The sequence below is a fragment of the Hirundo rustica genome, chromosome 4, assembly GCF_015227805.2.
Source record: "Hirundo rustica isolate bHirRus1 chromosome 4, bHirRus1.pri.v3, whole genome shotgun sequence".
NCBI lineage: Eukaryota > Metazoa > Chordata > Aves > Passeriformes > Hirundinidae > Hirundo > Hirundo rustica.
The window spans coordinates 45,811,765-45,834,078 of record NC_053453.1 but is presented as its reverse complement, the minus strand read 5'-3'; positions in this window follow the sequence as shown (position 1 = coordinate 45,834,078).

The window sequence follows — 22,314 nt, the reverse complement described above, 5'->3', positions numbered from 1 at the left end:
ACCAGAGTATGTAATAAAAAGTTTCTCACATTACTTGCAGAACAAAAGCAACTAAGTAGCTGGCTTCTAAAAAAAAAAGGAAAAAGAAAGTCTTGAGACTTTTATAATGATAGTTATATTTACCTCACTTGTAAAAACTGTTTTTTTATTGAGTAGTTGGGGTTATTTTTCTTTTGGTTGAACCCTTTGAAAAGTGCAATTTAATTTCAAGACATTTTGGTTCATATCACAAAGTTAATTTTATTAAGCAATAAGACCAGACAGGGCTTGAATTATTGTGCAATAATTTATGCTTAGGTGCATTCTCAGGCATGAGCCTGCAGGCTGAGTCCTGTCAAGTCCCAGAGTGTTTCACATAAATTATGCCGTATTTAAAACAAAACAAAACAAAACAAACTCAAAAAAAAAAAAAAAAAAAGAAACAAAACCCAAACTAAGAAAAAGAAAATATGCTGCAAGGGTCTGTGCTTTACCCAGGTTATCACCTTGGAGCCCAGACAGCCTATACCCTTGGCTGTTGGAGTTGCAGGGAAGAGTTCAGCATCTTTTCCTGCGTGGCGTTTCAGGGAAGGCTCACCCTGTCCTTGCGCCAGGGGTGGGTAGGCATGCTGCTGCTCTGCCAAGCCTTTGCCCTGCCAAGGACACTTCTCCAGGATCTCTTGCACTCAAGATGCAGGGAGAATGAGACCTAAAAAAGGTTGAATCATGAATTTGAACTCTGCTGGTGGCTGAACGCTGGGATACCTGAGATTACTACAGCTGGAGTTCAAAAACACATAGTGAAATGCAGGAGTGTTGTAATGCATTAATTGCGTTTATATTGTGTTTCATTGGATTTGTAATGTTTCCCCTGTTCCCTTGGAAACTGTATCACGTGGTTTGTCCCTGCTCCGCGGTGCACATCCCACAGGCTGGAATGTAACCCAACTCTGTTCCACTCCCACCTTGTCCCTGATTGGGTGGTGGCTTGTCCCTGCCTCTGGGCCTGTCCCCCCTGGGAAAAAGCCGGAGGACAGGGGGGGCCGGGCTCTCTCTGGCGCTGGCAGGGATGGGAAAGGAGCTAAACTATCTCTGGACCAAATAAAGCCGTAATTTCCCCCCTGCCCCAGACAAAGAGCAGACTTTCTTTTTGCCATCGACGGTTGTCTGGGTCTCTCTAAAGAAACACCACACAGGAGAGGTGGTAGCCAATACACTTGGCCAAGGGGATCCAGTTACTCATGAATTCCCACAATATTTACCTGAAATTTTAACTAAAGTTTGGTTAAGCTTGCATCTTGCTGTTAGACTAAGTCCCCTATCTAGTGAAGGACACATTAACTTTCTCTAGAGAAGCACCTTTTCATGACAAGATTGTCACTCACAACATTGATTATTGTGTTTACCCACTCTGAAAAAAATGGTCTGAAAACCACTTACAGCAATCAACTCAACCAAACAGAAACACAGAAAATGTAAAAGCAACAATGAAAAAAAATAAATGCTTCTCAGGAAACAAAGTTAAATCATCTCTTGAACAGTATTTTAATGGAAAAAGGACAGGCTGCTTCTAAGGTCAAGAAAAATTTTAACATCTCCTCTGATTATTTTTTTTAGTTTTCAAGGGACTAAGGTATTATTACCTGGGGAACAGTATGCAATATATTAATAAAAAGATAGCTCTTGCATGTAAAGCAGAAAGAGAGAAGATAGAAAATATTGAATGTTAAAGGCTGTGATGATTTTTGGAACTTCAGATGATATTTGCCATTAACTTGAGAACTGAGAAAACAACAAAAACATTTGTTCTGTGCAAAAAAATGTGCAAAAATTTGCTCTCTTATTAGCCATGGAAATCCAGCAGCAAAACCAGTGTCATGGTAGCACTGAAGCAAGTGGAGAATAAGGTGTATAATTATTTTGAATAATTATTTTGGGTTGTATTTTTTGGGCTTTGTCTGTTTGTTTTTTTTGGTGGAGAAGGATAAGGAGGGGACAATACATCAGCAAGGATTAGCCTGTTCCCCATAATTTAAGTTAAAGATTATGTTTTTGGAGCAGGGCTAACATGCTTGAGTTAAAACCAACAAAATCTCAGCAGAGTGTCCTATGCAAAGAATTTTGGCTGTTGAACTCTTGAGACTCTTGAACTCTTGACAATTTGAACTCCAAAAATGTTTCCTGCTAAAAATTTAATCCAAGCTAACAAGTTTCCATAAAGAGATTGGTTTTGAAGAACAGGATTTCTAGTAAAGTTCAAGTTTTAAAAGTAATTCTTAGAGAACATTCACCCTAACTCAGATGGAAAGCTGACACAATAAATAGTATTGGCATTTTCTGTAAGAGCCAATGACTCTCGTGCTACCAGACTAGCAAAGACTGAGCAACCGAGGGAGAGCAGAAGAGAACTCCTCCTTCACTCACTTGGTCCTGACATCACAATCTGCTCATACAGCTCACTCTGCTTCCTTAAACCTCACAAGGTTCTGAGTCCAATGTGTAATAGATGACCACACCTAAGACCAAATACAGTCCTCACACCAAGATTGTGTATAGGCAATGATGAAAAACTTGGACTTTCATTTTTTCCCTGTTTCAGATTGATGGTTTTCAGTCAGGGTCTCTTTATAGCTGTCTGTGCATTTTTGAAAATCCCTTCCCTGAAGTTCTTATTTATCAATTTCCTGTCTTTATCCTCCTTTCCTCCTTTGTATGAATGTGATTCAATTTGTTTGCTGAGCTACTTGAACAGAACACTGGCTGCTGGCAGCTTCAATGGTACTTCACTGTATCTTCAGTATCGTGGCTAAGAATTTGGTCACCACAGAGCACAATTCAGAGCTGATATCAGTCATTGGTGACCACAAACCCCTTGATCTATTTGTTATTGCTGTGAATGGCAGTTTACAACTCACTGTTTGGTTTTTTGTGAGGAAATATATCAACAATGAATAAAGGAGAAGCAAGTGGTCCTCTATGTTGCTTCTCATTGTTTCCTGTTACCTTCCTACAAACCCAAATGCATGTTTTTATCAGTGCAATTTCAGTAATGATTTTGGTTCCTAGGGGGTAGCATTCAGCATGGGAAATGGGGAACATCGTATTCCATTCCTGGCTCTGCAGTGGACTCTGGATCAAACACAGGGAATTCCTAAAAATACCCCTTGCCACTTCTGGGAAGTGCTTTGAGATGTCCAGTTGAAAACTGCCACCAAAGAACTAGGTGTTACTAATGAATACTTTTTACAGGTGGATATTTTTGAAGTGTTTCAATTTTGCCTGCCCTCCCCCCAAAATATATACACAGAGAAGGCAGAAAGGGAGTGAGAACAAAAGAGAAAGAAAGCTGCTGTAGCACAAAAGTTGATCTGGAAGTTAACAAAAGCTGCTGCCCCTCAGTGAGCTTTCTTGGTTTAGTCGTGCCAAATCCATTCCTCATGTAAACCCGTTGCCTAAGGATGTTGTTAGGTGCTGTGGACACAGTATATTTGCCAATCCCGAAGACTTTATTATTTATATAATTGTATAATTTGTTGCAATCATCTGGAGAAGAAAAGTTAAAATGAAACATTTTCCAGTGACCTATTTATAACAGCTTTAAGCTGCAGGAGACATGGGGCCTAATGTTTCCTCCTTTAAACACACATTATTTCAGACTGGACTATTATCTCTATTTCCTTGATTGATAGGGCCATAATGCCTGTGAAAGAGAGGAAGGGGTGAGCCAATCAGAAATAAAGACCTCAGAAAATGTCAAAATGGTGGAGCACTTCACTATATTTCTTGAAAGATGTTGGGTATTAAATGTCATATGCAATCTTTGTCATGAAGTAACAAGCCACTAGTGTGACCCTTTTGCTTAAATGATAGTCCTGTCACTTTTTCTAATGCTCTTTTGCCAGGACTTGAATTGAGGGACAACACTGTCTATCTTGTAAGATATTTAAATAATACAATATATTCAAGAAATAGAGAGAAAATGAGAAAATGGGGAAAAAATGACAACAACAAAAAAATCCCTGTTAGATATTTTATTTTGAAACTTTGCCTCTTAAAATATATTTCATACAAGTATAAACTAGATCCTAAGAGTTCAATACACACTGGTTTCAGTATTGTTTTATTAAGAACCTTTTCACTTTGGCTTTTGACTGCCCTGTGTCCACCTAGAAGTAGCAACAGCTTGATGGTGTTTGTCACAGTAGGAGTGCAGAGTTTAATTAGTGAGACAAAGGAAACACCAACTGAAAGGAAGGAAATTTGACAGTTTTTTTCCAGAAACATTGCTTCCCAGTTGAGATATAGAGCCTTTTATAAGGCTTAACACTATTGTTTAACATGTATTTCTATATCAGTATAGTACTGTCTCAGTCTTTCAATCAACAAACCTTAAACTTTCTATAGAAGATTCAGCGTGGTCATCAGTTCTATGCCTAGTACCTCTCTCTTCTGGCAGCTCTTTACCCTGCCATGTCCCCCTAACCTTTGTCAGCTCTATCCTCTGCTTTTAAAATTTCCCAGCATGAAAAGTTTTCTGGTCATTGAAGGGCATGTTTGGAAAAGGATATTAGGAAATTGCTACTCTGCTGTCACCCTTTCCTTGCAAACATTCTGCTATGTTTTCAGTGGGTGCACTTTTTGGCAGAGCTGCTAAGGAAAATAATTTGAAAATCTTCTGCTGGAAAGATTTGCCAGGCTTGCAAAAGCTCCAATGAAACTTGCTTTGTTTATGCATATAAGAAAACCAGGAAACACAGGATGGAAGCTCATGCCTTGTAATAAATTACTCAGCTTGGGATATCTACTGGAGCATCATGTTTCTACCTCACCCTTCCCACAAACAATTCACTGATACTTGGGACAGAATCATGAAACAAATAAAATAGTTTTGCAAGTTTAACCCATGATGTTATTGTTACTTCTGTTTCCTTGCAATGTTCTTAATGTTGGGCTTGGTTTAATTTATGTGGAAATGGAAAAAAACTCTTTTGGTTGAACAGAATTACAGAAAACTGCCATCAGGACAAAAGTAATTTGTGTCTGACTGTACTGGTAGATAACCCACTGTGGCACTGGCTTGGTGCCATCGAAGACAAGGTGACAGTGATCATGTCCAGCCTGCAGAGCACGAAGGTACGGATGCTCCCTGCAGTCCTGTCCTGTCCCTAGCACTGTAGACTGGGAATTGGTTGTACACTTTAAAATTCCCTTCTTGCCTCATGATTCCCTTTTTTTTTTTCTGAAAGCACAAACATGGAAGGATGGGTTTTCCCACCTTGGCATTTATCTCAGTGTGGAGTAAGGGAGTGGCCAGAACACATATTGGAGCTGAAAGCTGCAACCTGGGAAGTTCTCCTAGCCACTTCTTAAGGATGTATTGTAAACATATCTCCACTTAGCAAATACTGTATTGTGTTGGCATGCCTGGCTCTTTCCATCTCCAAGGTCAGGGCGAATAAAACTCAGGAGATGTTGTTTTTGAAGTCTCACTCTGAAGTTTATTATCCTTATCTATTACAGACTCACGAGATGTTAGCTCCCTATAACAAGTCGAGAAAATGAACCCCAAATGGTGTCTATTCAAGGCTATTTAAGTCCCAATTATCCAATAAACAGTTGACATCTATATTATTTATGTTTCTAATCCAATTATGATCACCCGAAACCTGCAATGCAGACTTTTATCACTCAATTACAGAGAACCACCCAGGTTCATGAAGAAGAAGGAAGAAGGTGCAAAAAAGACAACTAATCCACACCCCAAATTGTCCATCTTAGCTCCCATATATCACGATACACTAAAATCCCAAATCTAAGTTTTCACTCTGTGAGATCACAGTACTAATCAAACTACATTCCCATGATCCCAGTACTATCACTCATTTTTGGAAGCCTGTTTTAAGGCTGCAAGTCAAACGCAGTGCTTCCCTGAAGTTCTGTGCCTGTCAGCACAGAGAGTCCAAAATTCTCAGCATCTAGATTTCCCACATGTTGTATTTGTGACAAATACTCTAGGCTGAGATTATGGATTGTTCATTCCCTTTTTTTTCCCAGACCCCTGGTTTTTCCAGTGCTTATCAAAATAGCCAACATCTAATTGACCAACATTAAGGGGCCAACATTGACCCCTTATATGCAAAGTAGAAAAGTCAGACTCAAACAAGAGCAAAAACACAAAGTAAGCTCTGTCGAGAGCAAGCTAGATATGCCACTATGTAGGAAAGATAAGGAGAAATTAAAGGCCTAAATTTTGAATAATGAAAACCTAACTTGTTCCACATACTGCACATTTATAGATTTTTAGCAGAAGACTGGAAGTGATTGAATGGAAAACTTTATGTAAGGAAGTTACCGCCTCCTACCCAGTTTCACTCCATTAAGCTTTACTTCTTTACCCCTTTCCTGTGAGAAGAACGCATGAACCTTTACCTCCTTCCCTGGCCTTCTCAAAGTTCTTAGACACATGACTTTACCATCCCCACCTACAAGACTACATGCGCTGCCTCTCCCTTTCCTTCTTTCTTTCTCATTGTCTCATGTTTGATGGAAAGATTGATTATCAGTCTAGGAATGCATCTTTTGTCTATCTAGATAAAAGTATTATCTCAAATAGCTCAGCATTGCTACTTATTTTCTGGATGCACAGATATCAGAATGGACAATGTGCTGGACTCATGTTTCCACACCAATGAACTTGGACCTACAACTAAACAGGGTAGAAACAAATCACATTTTCTCCCTATACAGGTATTCTCTTACCTTGATTGTTTTTCTTATGCACATTTTAAAGTGTTGCAGTAACAACGTCTCAGTTATTCTTCCCTCCACCAAGGACAATCAATAACATCTTTCATATCATCTGAAAGACTGCCAAACAGGGGTTTTGCATATAAAAATTCTCTGAAAGTAATGAGAAAGGGATTAAGAGAGGATATGATGATGAAATATGTGACATTTAAAATCGTTCTCTTTTTTTTTTTTTCTCTACTCTAAAAGAAATTTTATTGTTTCCTTAAGTGACTGTTGCTGTGAAGATGACGAGGCTGAGACCTCTGTTCACACATCTAAAGCTTATTTTAAGTTTAGTCTTGTACAAGACTGTGTCAGCTTCTTTGGCCTCCTTGAGCACTTTTATTTTTATTTTTTCAAGCTCATATTGGCAGAGTAAGCTCAAAAAAAGTCTTATTAGACAGGATTTAATCCCTCATACAGCACAGAAGAAACCAGTTCTGCTTTCTGAACACCTTCTCCATTCCTTCATCTCCACCAGCAGCCATACAGACCTGCCAACTGAAGACTGAAAAGGAATCTTTCACCCAGTAGCTCATCAGAGAAGATCACAACCATCAGCCAGTTGAGCATAAACTATTGCAGAACCGTAGCCTCAGTCTCTGTTTTCAGGATGCAAAGCAGCAAAGAAAGGAAATTCCCCAAACCCACCCAATTCTGCCCAGATTGATGCCATCCATTTGCTTCTCTGTCAGGCAGCTGCAGAGGGAGGGTGCTGAACTCTGAGTGGCAGCTGTTTCATTGGAGTACAAAAGTCTCAAAATCCATCCACGACTTTCTTATTGCTAAGCATTCTTTACAACAGCAAAAGTGTTTGTTTAATGGGAACCAGATTTGGGTCATAAACCAAATTAAGCCTATCAAGCTTTATGTCAGCTAATGTTTACCTTATTGTGTTTGGTTTTTTAACTCTCTCTGTCTGATAAAGAAGCCATTGCTGTAAAGAGAATGCAGGGTAGCAAATAAAGCAAAGGAAATCAGGAAATACTATGAACTGCGTGTGACTTGCAGCTGCAGGGTTCCTCACAATAAAGAACCCCGCCTCAACAGAGTGGCTTATGTGCTTTAACAAATATCAGCTGTTTGTTAGGGGTGTAATGAACAAACTAGAGCCAGAGTGACAACTGCTTCAAGTAATTATGAAGACTGCTTACAAACTATGGCCCCACTTGTTTCAGATTTTAAATGACGACAGTTGGGCTGCTGTTGCTGCCAGCTTTATTTCTGAGCACTTCTATTTCCATATTTCAAAGGTCAATATGTGGTGGTGATAGCAGCCAAAGAAAGCCCGTGTGAATGGGGTGTGTGTGCCTATGTCTGTGAGGAGGAGGAAAAAAAGAAAAGCATTTTTGAGCATTACCAGTAACTGCTATGTTACAAGTAAACTCTTAATGCAATGGTTATAATGTGTTCAAGGCAGGAGCCTAGAAGAATTTGGAGTTTCTTTGCTGCAGGCATCATATGTAGAGTGAGAGGGACTCTGTCCTGAGTACAGTGCTAATGGTAGAGATGGCAGAACAGTGATGCTAGGGAGACTCAGTGTTGTACTACCACAGAGAGCCACAGGAACATAAATCACTTATCCGGGCACATCAATGGTTTTACATTCAGGTAGAACTGGAATTAATTTGAAAGCCCCTGAATCTCAGGCCATTACTTGGGCTTCATCCTTTGCTTCCTCTGATATCTATAATTTCTGTATTACACTGCGGTTGATTTACATTTATAGTGAGACGGAGGCTTTTTTGGTATAGAATAATAATGAATATAGACATATATATACTATAGAATAATAAATATATATTGTATATATAATTTATATTATACTAGTATAGTACAATATAATAAAAGAACAAGCCCTTGTGCTGAAGAGATTATCACCTTTGTGGACCAATGGCTGGTAGAATTTCTACAGGACTTTTTGAGAAATTTTACTGACATAGTAGTCTGATTCTTCTACAAAGTAATCTAATTCTTATTTTGCATCCTTTCTTTTTTAAAAATTAATTTACCTAAAAAATATCTAATGAGATAAATGTGAAGCAGTGCAGAAATGGAGGTGAAAGAATAGTGACAGTCAAAATGAATGGGTTCTATGATAAGACAGCTGAGGAAGGAAATAGAAGTGCTGAGTTATCTCATATTATGCATTTCTAATGTATATATCCTTTAGCCTGAAAAGCTGAGAAAATATTCAACTGACTTGGATTATTTTCCATATAAGATAATTTGTGGAATCTACTTGCAATATGTGAGTAGTAAACTATGTACAAGTAAAACTGAATCCCTTTTACAATAGGCTTTTCTTGGTTTCTTTCATAATAATAGTTTTGTCTTCTTCAAGCCACACTTGGCAGTTCTCCCAGCCTTTTTGTAGGGGGCTCCATTAAACTGAGCAGAATGGCGTGTGCCACTCTGAAATAGCCAAGTGGTCTCCGAATTTCTTTTAGTGCTGAGTGCATTTAGTTTCTGAGGGTTTTTTCCTGATAGTCTTAAAGTGCAGGCTCACCCAAAGGCTGTTCAATCTCAGCTGTTCCAGTGCTGCTGAAATGAGGGAGGCAGGGAGCTCTAGCAGTCTCTCATGGCTGTCATTTATAGGTTTCTTTCCCATTTGAAATCCCTGGATATTTTTACTTCTTAGCAAACAAACTGATGCCATGTCATAACTTCCCTCTTCTACTGCACAGCTGTATGTGTGTAGAAACTGTACTGTTAAATGCAGATATGCATTTAAAGTACCAGTAAGTCCCAAAATACCATAAACAATGCCTTGAAAAGTAATCTTCCCTTTTTTTTGCTACCATTAATGAGAAATTTGGTTTGTTCTTAGTAACATTTCCACAAGTTACAGTTGTAAACAGTGATATTGCATTTTTATTACCAAACAAATACCTGGTAGATTGTAGAGGTAAATGCAATTAGTGTGTTTCATAACAGATTGAGAAGGAGACTTAGCAACACCTCAGTAGAACATAGTAGCCTTTAATAATTGTGTTTTTTTGTTTTGTTTATATATATATATATATATACACAGCTGAGCTTTTTTCTTTGAAGTTTGGTTGTTTGCTATTTCCTTCAAGGACAGACACCATAAAAAAGGCAGATAATCAGTTGTCAAGGCCACTCACTGGATAAATGGTTGTGATGAGACAAAAATACACATTTTGACTTGCACATTTATTGAGGTGAGCAATGTTAAGCTGGGCTCTTGCACCATATCTATGACTCTATAGCTGACACTTTCAGAAAGACATTACCATCTGAAATCAGAGTTGATTAGCTATGTTGACTAATGTGTTGGATTTAGTGGCAAATAACCCAAAAAAATTTTAAATACAGATATATGACGTGGCTCAGGTCCAAGTAAACTATTGAAAAAAGCCAATCTTGGATTTTAGGGATGTCTCATAAAATAGGCCAGTGATAGCAATATTATTTGTTTAGTTTTTTTTCTCTGAAGAGAGAAGAAAAATATCCTTTTCCATTGATTTACCTCATCTAGGATTGTGTGGGCCAGGACAAGGGAAATCATAAGCTTTGTCTCCACCATGTTAGACTTCCACATGGAGAGTGTCTTCCAGGCTATTTGTGAGCAGAGTGGTGCCAGTGCAGAGCGGCTTGTAGGGAGGCTGTTATTTTAGAAACATATTGAGCATGCTGGGAGATTACCATTTTCTCCCTTAGGTATCTCTACTTTTATTATTCTTTTACGAGAAACTTAGGCTTTGATGCCAAGAAGCAAAATGTAAAACGATAGTTTTCCCTTGTACCTTCCTCTTTGTTGAACATGAGAATGCACCCATTTATTTCTATGAGAGGTTAACTCAAGAGTGGCAAGACAGTTTTTCATTTTCATCTGCTTTCTCATATCCAATTCCTGCTTCATGATGGAGTAGATGGAATTATTTAGTACTTTTTAATACCAGTTTAAAAGAAAGGTGTATAGATAATTGTAGTGTGACAAGTACTTTTAAAGAGTCCTTGCTATAGCTGTCATTCTAGCAGCATTTCTAGTTTTTATTATCGTATCATGCATTCTCCTTATCAGCTACATTTGTCATCACTATTAGAAACAGAAAAAGGGAAAACAAAATAAAAAACCCAACCAAAACCAAGAAAGTATAAAAAGCTGCAGATAAAGCAGAAAATAATGATGTATTAAGTTAATAAGGTATTCCCCAAAGTTCTTCTAAAATCTCAGTCTTGAAGCACTTAGGACCTTCAATCATAAGAAGTGTCAGACATTTCTTTAGCTCAAGATTCTTAGTGCATTCTGTTTAGCACAGGCCTAACACTTGCAAAAATAGGAGTGAGAGGAATCCTCATTAGACAAAATCTTTCTCAGTTTCATATCTGCTGTATAAGGCAATACCACTCTGCAAACAAACTTTCAAAATACAGATTTTTCTGGGAAGATTTATCCTTTTCTTCTGCAAATTTAACCTAATGTATTGGTGGAGCAATACAATGTCAAGTTTTACTGTGTAAAGAGAGAGAGGGGCAAGGAGATCCTTCCTTAGAAAATTATTTTGAAATTCCTGACATAGTGAAATTGGAAAACCCCCAAAATTTACCCATAAACACTTTCAAATCTTTTTATTAAATTTCATGTAACTTATTTCCTTACTAACTATGTGTCTTAAGGTGACCTGAGGACATGTCCTTTTCCACTGCAGGTACAGTATTCAAAGTGGAGCAATACCATGAAACAGAAATCTCACCATTCATTGTTGCGTTTAATGTTTTCATAATATTGCTCAAAGCATCAACTAAATTTCAGATCAAAATGAGAAGATCTTAGGATAAAATATGGTCATTGTTTATGATCATGGACGAAGCAATGTCATATTGTAGCTGCCAGGAGAATGGAAAAGTAAAACCAATGTCTTCACATCTGTAAAATGACAGGGTGAAAATGGTTATGCAAGATTTTGATGAAAAATATCTGGACAAAACTAAAGTGGTTCTGGTCAGTGAAGTCAAGTAAAAAGTTGGTTATGCATCATCTCAGCTCCCCTAGTGAAGGCATATACCTATTTGTCAACATGTGACAAAATCTTGGGAAGATGTCTCGTTTATCTGCTGATGAAATTGGGACAAACAGATAGTGTTGTTTTCTAAAGAGTGAGATCAGAGCAAAGAGATGTCTTAGAAACCTGCATTTAAGGCATCACTGTATCCATCAATGACTATAAGTGTCCCTAAAGGAATCACCAAAGCTGAGCAAAGAATGGCAATAGACAGCAGGCTGATGACATATATCTGATACTTAATTGTAAAAGCAATGTAGCTCAGTGTTAGCATCCAGCTTAGAGCAGGCACCAGCTATTCTAGGTAAAACAAGCATAGCACATGGCATCCATGTCATGTGGGGATTTTGAGGACTACAGAGAATTGAGTACTGAAACATATCTAAAATTGCAGGTGGGTCAGACAAAATTCCACTACTTTCTCTAGGCAAATAAAAAAGCTGACAAAGGGTGGCATTACTGCAAGAATTTGTTAAGCCCATGGGTATTTATCAATTTGGTACAGCAAATTTTCATAAAATTTATTAATTTTATTCATTTATTAATTTTATTCATTTATTAGTTTATTAAAAAGAGTACTGTTAATTTTATCTGTTCTTTAGGAAAGTCTGCTCCTTAATGCTTGGTCCCAGTTAGTTGTCCGTCCTTCCCGTTCTCCATCCAACCTGTCCTTGCAACATTAGAAGAGGGCACACCACAGAAACAAGGGGCTGGAGAAACTCTTGCCACTGAGGCAGGGCTACTTTGGCTTGAGGCTTTCACTCTGTAGGAAGAACAGCAATCTGGAATGTCAGTGGCCATTGCATGTGAGCCAAGAGGCTCAGATTGCTGTTGGCTTGGGGATGTCTGCACCACACCGTTTCCCTGATCTTGATAACCACAGTGGTTCAGCCCTTGTCTTCCCTGAACAATAACTGTATAAAGGACATTCATGATCCGTACATGTCAAATCCTTTCAGGTTACTGCAGTTAGAAAACCCTAACATGATCATTTCTCTTATCCTCTGCATTTGCCAATAATTTATTACTTATATTAATGTTTCTTTTCAAATGCTATGTTGTTGTTGTTGAGTTAAATAATTGGTGGAGGTGAAGCCAAAAATATCAAAGTTAGTTTCATGTGGATTGAAGGCAGATGTGGACGCTGGTGCTCTACGGACATGCAATTAAGGTAATTATAGCTTTAATCTTTTATATTAAAATATAGCAATAAACTAAGAAAATATGAAATTGATCTGCAAGAACTTGATGGGGACCAAGTAAGAAATCAGATAACCAGAAATATTATGCATAATTAAGAAAATTGCTAAAGATCACTTTAATCAATTACGTTAGAGATGGAAAGGCTGCTAGGTCAAGTATTTAATCTAAGGCTTCCGACAGTGTTCCTTATCACTGAAAAAACTGTTTTAATTTCATGCCTGATTTTGGCTCATCCTTCATTTCTAGCTAACCAACAAAAACTGTCTGAATTTCACAGATCTGATCCTAGGTTTTCCAGAAAGCTTGAGGCAAAATGAGGAAGGGATTTGCAAAAATGGAGGGTTAAAAATATGAAGGATTTACATTGGAAAACACTTCCATGACACACTCTAATCTGTTGTGGCTTTGCCTGGAACAGCTTTGCATTTATTCTTCACCCTAAAAGCATCTCACATCTTTGGCGGACTACAAGGATTTGGGAGATAGTGCTGTGTACAGCTGAGATTCTCAGCCAAATAAGTTTGTACTGTGTTATGACTTGGGCATTTTCCAGCAGGTAGCTACCAGCTCCCTAAAACATCACCCTGAGCCTTCAGAAAAAAAAATGACATGACTTAGGTTTTGGGCACAGGCTTCAGCAAGTCTGAACTGGAGCAGCTGCACTGTGTGGCATTTTTCACGACACTGGTACCCCCACCTGACCCACATTTCCAGATTCTTGTAACAAGGCAGAAGCAGCAATGAAAGTGCTCAATTGGTTCTGCCTCTACTGATAAATGACCTTGGAACGGAGGGATTTTGGGCTGTGAAGATTGGCACTCCAGTGTATATTTCTGCTTCCAGGTAAACTCAGATTCATCATATTAAATGTAAGTAGGTCCACCGCCTTACTAAAGCAGCAGGTCTGTATTCCTCTCTAAATTAGTTCTGGAGTAATTTTTTTATCAAGAAAAACTAAATAGGGAGGGGAGTGCTGTATAGAAAGTGGTAGAGAAGACATACCTGTCTGTGCATCACAAAAATCATCGGTAGATCTGCATCAGCTGAGGGAGCTGGGGTTGTTCAGCCTGGAGGAAAGAAAGCTGAGGGGAGACCTTATCTCTCTCTATGACTCCTGAAAGGAGATTGTGGACAGTTGGAGGTCCACCTCAAGCAACAACTGACAGGACAAGAGGAAATGGCTTCAAATGGCCTGGGGAGATTTTAGATTGGATATTGAGATATTCTTCACTGAAAGAGTTCTCAAGCCCTAGAGCAGGCTGCCCAGGGAAGTGGTCATCACCTCTGGAAGTCTTCAAAAATGTGTCAATATGACACCTAGGGATATGGCTTACTTGTGAATATGTTGGCGCTGGGGTTAGAGTTGGACTCGATGATCTTAGCATTTTTTCCAACCTAAATGATCCAATGATTATATGTATAACCCAAAAGATGGAACAAATGCTTGAATCCTCTCTGTTCACACCTTAGTTTTAAACAATAGGATTGATGTAGCATAAAGTGGGTATAAGAAAACTGAATAATAGGAATAAGATTTAACTGTCTCGGGCTATGGGTATAAAGAAATAAAATAAAATTTTAAGTACATACTCCATACACTGCACATACAGAGAAAGATGCACTTTGAATTTTGAAAGACCAGACAGAATGTTTCCCCATGAACATAGACATGCCACCCCCAGAAAACATATTTATGCCTAGGCTAGCTAAAACTGAGAACCATTAAGCTGAAGTACGTACAAAGAGTAAGTGTGGGGAAAGGGAGAAAATTTTAGGGGCAAAGAGCTGAATATGCACTTTATGCAGGTGAAGAAAGATTTTGCACATAAACGTAGAAAAAATTATATATATACTGAATTGTAGTATTTTCTTTTCCTGCCTAAAGTGACTATTCTTCCTAGAGCCATAGATCAAAATCTAGGCAGGATTAGCTTTGTCCTTCATCCTCAGTTTTTATCTCTATGGGAATAGATTTGTATTTAGCAGTGCATGCTACTGGAGGAAAGTCTCATTGTGTGCCATTCCTCTGATCAAGAGCATTTTCTTGCTCAGTACAGATCTATGATTGACTAAGTGTTTCTTTCTTCATGTTCAGCAAAGCCTTTTGAAATATTATAACCAAATAATGAAGTTGCAGAGCTGTATTGTATCACTTATATAATTTAATTAGTGCTTTTTGCATCTCCCTCATCTCCCTTTAGGAGAACTCTCTCCCTCTCTCTCATTTTTTATATATATATATATATATATATATATATATATACACACACACACACACACACACACACATATATATATAATATACGCACACCCAGGTTTTTCAGCTTTTATTCCTTTTTTTCTACCTTGAATGGAGTCTTAGTATTAAACAATGAGAAGACCCATGTTGATCAATTTAGATGACTTAGTTCTAGATTTTTACACGGTACTCATCAATCCTGCTTCATCTGACACACATGTTAAGATAATTTTTCACTTGCATTAATATAAAATTAGATGAGTAAATCAGTAGTACATATATTGTTTAGAATAGTTATCACTTAAGTCTCTCAACTTGCCGGACATATGGAAAAGCAACACAGATTAAGTGGGTCTGAGTTGAATTAAAATCCTATTTCTGCGGTAAATAGTCACATTTATCTTACGCTTGTTTGCCTTGCAATAAGACTGCATTCAGCTTCAAGGTAATATCAATGCAACCCCTGGACTATTCTGTATGATTATATGAATCTGTTCAATGCTCAAGCAGATGATAAAAGAAAACAAATCAAATTAGCCTTCTTTTAATTGTCTCATTTGGTAGATGTGGAAGAATTTTATAATTTTGCATATTCAAAACATTAATCACCCAACAGCCAGATTTTTTTCCTGACTTTAGGAGGGGTTTGAATGACAAATTAAAGAACTGCCTTTTCTGAAAAAAGAGTCAAGTTCAGCCTTGGAAAGTCATATTTTCCTAATAATAGAGCATTGAAGTAATCATGAAATATCACAATAGGGTTTTTCTTACTATTTGTCGGCTGGAGTAGCAGCACTGGACAGTCAGCACATGACCTAAAAGCTCTTAAATTCAGAAACAGGTGGAAAAGTCACAAGAGTGTCTTTGAAGATACACTTTCGTACACCCGTAGGGTCTTATTGATTAGTCAGTACGGTGAGTGTCTGTACAGAATACCAACACCCCTGCTCCTCCCGTGCTCAGAGCAATCTGCTGGCAGGAGCATACTCTGGCCCAGGGAACTGCTGTGAGCTGGTGTGCATCTCCTTCATAAAGTGCCCATCAGTTCTTCCTCAGCTGTTGCTGTGGCTTTCACAGGTTTGGCTGGCAGAGCAGCTCCTTGGCTTTTATGCTCATCATTTGTGAGCTGTGCCAGCTCTGGCATTCTTATATTAACTCCTCTGCTGGGGTAAATGCTGAAAGCTGAGTGCCAGTGTGTTGTTCGATTTGGTACTGGACCCATCTTTGCATTTTTGAGCTGCTATTTGCAATTTTTATTGATTTTTAATGTTCTTCTCTACAGTTAGAACACGAATTAAAAAAAAAAAAAGTTATTATATCTGCTTAATCATGTCATAGTGGTGATACAGAGGTGGCAGTAGTTTGTATTTGTAAGCTTTTATTTCCTATAACAAATAAATGCTTTGCTGTTTAGTCATTCAGGTTCCCTCTCTAGACACCTGCAACCAAATTCTAGTTTGGAAAACATGAGACAGTGAGTTTGGCTTCACCTTTTTCTCTTTGTTGATCATTAGAAACTCTTGTCACAGCAGAGACACATTTGTAAGTCTCTGCCCTGCCCTGCGGTAGTTGGAGTGAAACAGACCCTGACCGAGGCAAGGAAAGCTTTCAACTTGCTTGCTGATGCTTTGCCCAGTTTTGCTAATGCCATTAGCTTCACACCCACATGAACTCTGAACTGCAAATATACAGATCCATTACCCCATATAGCCCTGTGCTATTTCAAGGTGACATTGGGATACTGCTCTGTGTTTTTAAACTGAAGTGTGGTCAATGGCCATACTTTTTTGCACAACTCTAAAATTCCAGCTACGAAAGAGAAAACTATCCACCAAAGCTCTGAGCACATTCATAGACTGACTCCCTATCAAGGCATCTATGATTGCAGAAATGTAAATGTACACTTGATTTAAAGAATTTGCTTTTGCGGTGAAAACTCTATCAAATCTACTCTTCATTTCTAAACCCTACTGTTGTAGTTTTTGTTGCACCTGCTTTATAATTATGTGCAACACAAGCAGAAAATACTTACGACTCTTCCCTGCAGTCAATAAGGAAAAAGGGCTTCCAACACAGTGCTGAAAGCATTTCAGCTTCTTTCCCCTGACACTGAAGTATCATAGCAATCAAGGTAATCAATTACTTTTAAAACAAGCTGTTTATAGACCATTATTCCCAAGCTTTATTTGCTTGCTTTCTTTGCAAGTAAGATGATGGGAACAACTCAGCTATTCAAAAGTTTGCCACTATCTCTTCTAATGAGCTCCTACCAGCAAAAGAACCTCTTTTCTGTTTCTTCTGTTCCCCTGTTTCTCAGGGATTTTCCTGCAGACAGGAGGGTTTGAGAATAACGACATCACCAATCACATATGGTCATGAGTAACGCATATGAAATATATAGTGAACAAAGCATCTGAAAATTAGAATTAAACTTTTTTATTTGATTTGTTTTGGTCTTTGTAAGGGTTCCATATTGTGACCATCATGTTAAATAAAGAAATGCCTTCTCTTCTGTGTTTCTGATTGTAGGATAAAAGAGGACTTTTAATTGTCGCGGTGCTGTTCCTCGCGCTGATGAGCGCGGCCATGGGCTAGCTCAGTCTCGTGCACTGCAGCAACGTATGAGGTCAGGGTGGCAAGCCAGGCGAGCCACCTCCTCCCTGTGGGGTCTTGGTTCCCCTCACAGTGACAGTCAGCAGATGACAAATGCAACCCACGGCAGCCAATCAAAAGGCGGACTCCTCTGGGCTCAGTTAAACAGGATTTTATTCAGGGGGAGAGGCAGCACGGGGCTCAGCACTCTCTGACCCACCGCCCAGAAGAGACCCTGAGGCCAGGCGTGTGGCAGGTTTTAAGGGTGGGTGGAAACGGGGGTAGCGACAACCGGTCAGCCAGTCACAGGAATCGGGGGGTTAACCGGGGGTGGGAACCATGGAACTGGGGACCAACCACAAAATGAGGGGAGGGGGTCTCCCGGGCCCCAGCCTATCACTCGGCACCCTTCCCGGAGTTTTCTAGAAGCCAGGGAAGGGTCTCTGAGTGACAGACAGGGCGACCACGAGGAGGGGGGGCAGGGGGGGGGATTGACAGCGACAGGTGCAGGGAAGGGATGAATGACAGAAAACGTCTGGTTTTACAATAGACAAAACAACCGATGCAGAAGGGAAAACCAATGCAGAACACAGGGGTATACAGTGAACTAAACCATTATAAAATAACTTAAAAATCTTACAAAAATAACTTAATAACTTAATAAAAACAATTCTCACACCACCACATTTAATGGCTGTTAAACATTGGATTTCGCAAAGGTCATTTAATGTGGCAGAGATATTTTGGTAAAATGTACTGCACTGTAAAGGGAAGAGGTGAAAACAAGATAAATCAAAAGTCTCAGTTCTAATTTCCATGAAAAGATATAATGCAGTCATACCCTTTTTCAGCATAGTTAGCCTGGTGTTTTCAAACACACATGAATTAGTACAGAGCCAAAGAGAAGGATAATATGATGATATTTTCCACAATGTGTCAGAGGAATTATTCCTAATGATGCCAAAGACTCATTAATCCCATCAAACAGAGTTCAGGTAAACCATATCTGGATTTTGTTGCTACTCAGTGAGAACAGAATTACATGGGAACAAGTGAAGAGAACTACAGAATTGCAGTCTACAGGACTATAAGTGAAAGCCTACAGGACTTCAAGTGAAAGGAGAGTAGATGTTAGAAATAAGGAAAACCAAACCTAACTGTTTAGATTCATAGGACAAAGACTGAGGGAAAATAAGGTTCTGTATGACTATGTGATGGTACTTCAGACACCAAAGAGGGAGAGGAGTCTTTTAAACCAAGGACAGTACTTGCTCTGGGAAAAAAGGTAGATAAGACCTGGCAACAAATAAACTTGAACGCAAATGGGAAGACGTTTTAGAGACATCACAGGATTAAAGCTCTGGGACAGCTTCTTGACAGGATCATAATTGCAAAATTCATAGGTGTTTTAAGGAGTCCAGTGTTTTCACATCTTTGTTTAAACAGGCATGGTTGCTTGAAATAGCTGCAGATCAGTCTCAACCCAGAAGGCCTCTTCAGCTGTCAAGTAGAAGAAATGGCATTTAACTGACTAATTGATCTTTTATTTTTGTCTGTGAGGAGGGAAAAAAGCTCATATACAATTGTAATTGTCTTTCTGTTGATTTATTTTAGTTTTGACTTTGATTTTTGAGCCTGCAATGATGTGACCTGGATGTTGTCTTAAAATAATCTCCAAGGAGGATATTACACAAAGATATATGTGCTAATTAATGCCACATATAATACATTACAGCTTCTGAGTAGAGAAAACTTCTCAATTCTAAATAAAAGAGTACATTATTAATATATTCTCTGAGTTCAACACCTTTAAATAGGCCCCTGGATTGCTTTTACTTGTGGGCAAAGCATCAGTGTGTTGGTCTATGCCCTGCTTCATTGGTCTGCTTAAATTATTTTTTATTTTTCTCCTGTTTGTTACCATAGTAACAGTCAATAATTCTTTTCTCCCCAGTTGTCCAGTTTCAGAGGAATTCTAGAAAACTCCCATGGATGAAAACAAAACAACAGTTGGGGAAAACATAGCTGAAGTTATATAGGGGAAGCTCTAAAAAATAGATGATAATTTTTAAGCAAGCAGAACTCAGGTTTTGTTATCAACAGGAAGCATGTTTCTGTAGATGCCTTTTGGTTTCTCTTCCAGTTAATCTGTACCATTTCTACAGAAAACAATATGTTGTTCAAATATTTATAAGAGAAATGTATAATTAATTGAGAGTATTTTCTTTTTTTAAACTGATTTTTTCCATGGTAATGGAAAAATAATGGCAAAAAATTATTTGAGAAAAATTGTTAGTGAAGATATATGTGAAGTTTCTTTTTCAATTAGGATAACTACAATTTTTTTTCCCTTCTGTATTTTAGGTATGGTACAATAAATATAGGTACATTAATTAGTACCGCCTGTGCTCTCAGGTTTTTTTGCTACAAAGTGCTACAGCTGAGTTGGGTAATACGTTTAGTATTGCCCTGGCATAGGCTGAGAGCAGGAAATGAATGTCTGCTGTCAGGGGGGGAATGGCTCAAAGCCCTGTGAGGTCAACAGACGATTTTCCATTTACTGCAGTGGTTTTGGTTCATTCTGTTTTTCCTCTGATAATTCATAATGATTTCAAGTGATGGAAAGGAGGTGCAGAATCATATCCCTGTATACGTGACTATGGAATGGCAGCTTGCAGTGTTTAATATACTGTGTGCAAGAGGCAGCTAGGTGCTTTTCTCATAAAAATGTGTGATGGAAGGTTAATGGAGAACATTAGAGAATGAGGTATCACCAAGGAGGAGGGAGTTTAGTGCAGTAATAAGGACAAGAAAATAAGCTCTATAATCAAATCAGAAGCATAAATTGTAAATGATTTGGTTTATTATATTCTTGCAATAAATTCTGGTTTTGATTTATAATTTCTACAGTCATACTTGCAAAATATTGAGTTATATTACTGTATCTGTTGGGGGAAATTACTTCACCTTGTATAATTCTTTACCTATTGTAACTATAAGCCTGATTAAAACAACATTTAAATGTGGAGAATAAAATTCCACGTACCTTATTCTTTAAATCTGCAGTACTTGATAGCACTAATAAATATACTATAAGGAATGCTACTTCTATTTATTTCACTCACTTTTTCAAAAAGATGATACTATATTTATGTGCTAGAATCCCCCTTTTATTGCTTATCTTTGTAAACAGGTTTTATTTACTTGAAACATACCTTCTGTGCAAAAAAAAATTTTTTTTCTTTGTTAATCCAAATAATTTCTGCTGCTTAAAACAAATGTACTATTAACTAACTCATTCTGGAGAAAAATGGCTTTAATCTCATAGACTGCATTAAATTTAGAAGGAAACTAAATCAGTAAAGGTGAACGTCATGGAAACAGATGATTAGAGCAAACAACAGGCTGCCTATGGTACAATAGGATTATGAAATAAACTAAAACAAAAGTCTCTCAGAATCCATCAAGAGTGAACTTTGTGAGTAAGTTCCTCTTCAGAATGTTGAATGGTTGGATTTATCTCCTGCAGGTTTTTTCCCCCCAATTTTCTGCTTCCCTGACCCTCAGCTCTTCTTTCAGTCCTTTTCCTCTTGTTTCCTGCTAGTTATAAACTAAATTACCCTGTGGAAAGACAAGTGAGCCCTGATTAATGAATGTGTCAGGTTTTAAATGCCCTCAAGTACTGTGTGCTGACATGTATGTGATGTGAAATTAAAATTGCTCTGAAATAGGTGAAAAATGGACCACTTCGTTAACCATGTAGCTGGATTTTATCTCCCTGAACACATGTAACACAAATTCCCACATGAAATTTTGAGCTGATTTTATGGAGTGGGATTCAGGGAATAATTTGGGGAGATGAGTCTGTAAGTGGGAGGGGTGAATAGTAGCCAGAGTGACTGAGGATTCGGTTTAGCTCCTAGGGCTTAATAACAGTTAGCGTTAGTAGTGATGTTAGTACCTCTGCCTGCTTGCAGCATATTCCATTTGTAGGCTGGAAACACTGAAGGGAATTTGAAGGAGCTGACAGGAGTTTTAATCTCCATGCCCGGCACTAGCCTAAATGAAAATCTCGACAATCCACTTCAACAGGGATGATGAGCAGTGCTGGAAATTTCACTGCAGCAGGCCCAAAACTGTTGATAAGAATACACAAAGTGATTAAGCTAAAGATGAATAAGGCATCAATCATTTTGAAAGGATACTATTTGATTCTTTCCTCAAAGTCCAATCTGACCTGCCACCAGCCTAACAACATCCGTTTAGTTTACATAGGCCCATCACGGTCTTGTTCTGCTACATTGTTAAAGGGCCAGTAACAACAACAACAACTTCCCCAGCAATGTCAATGTATATAAGGGGAATGAGGGAAGGGGACAATAGAAGAGGTTAAAGGTTTACAGGTACGGAAAGAAAGTGCCTTTCAAATACCAATTTAAACTTGTTCTATTATTGAAAGCCTGTTTATCATCTCCACAGAAA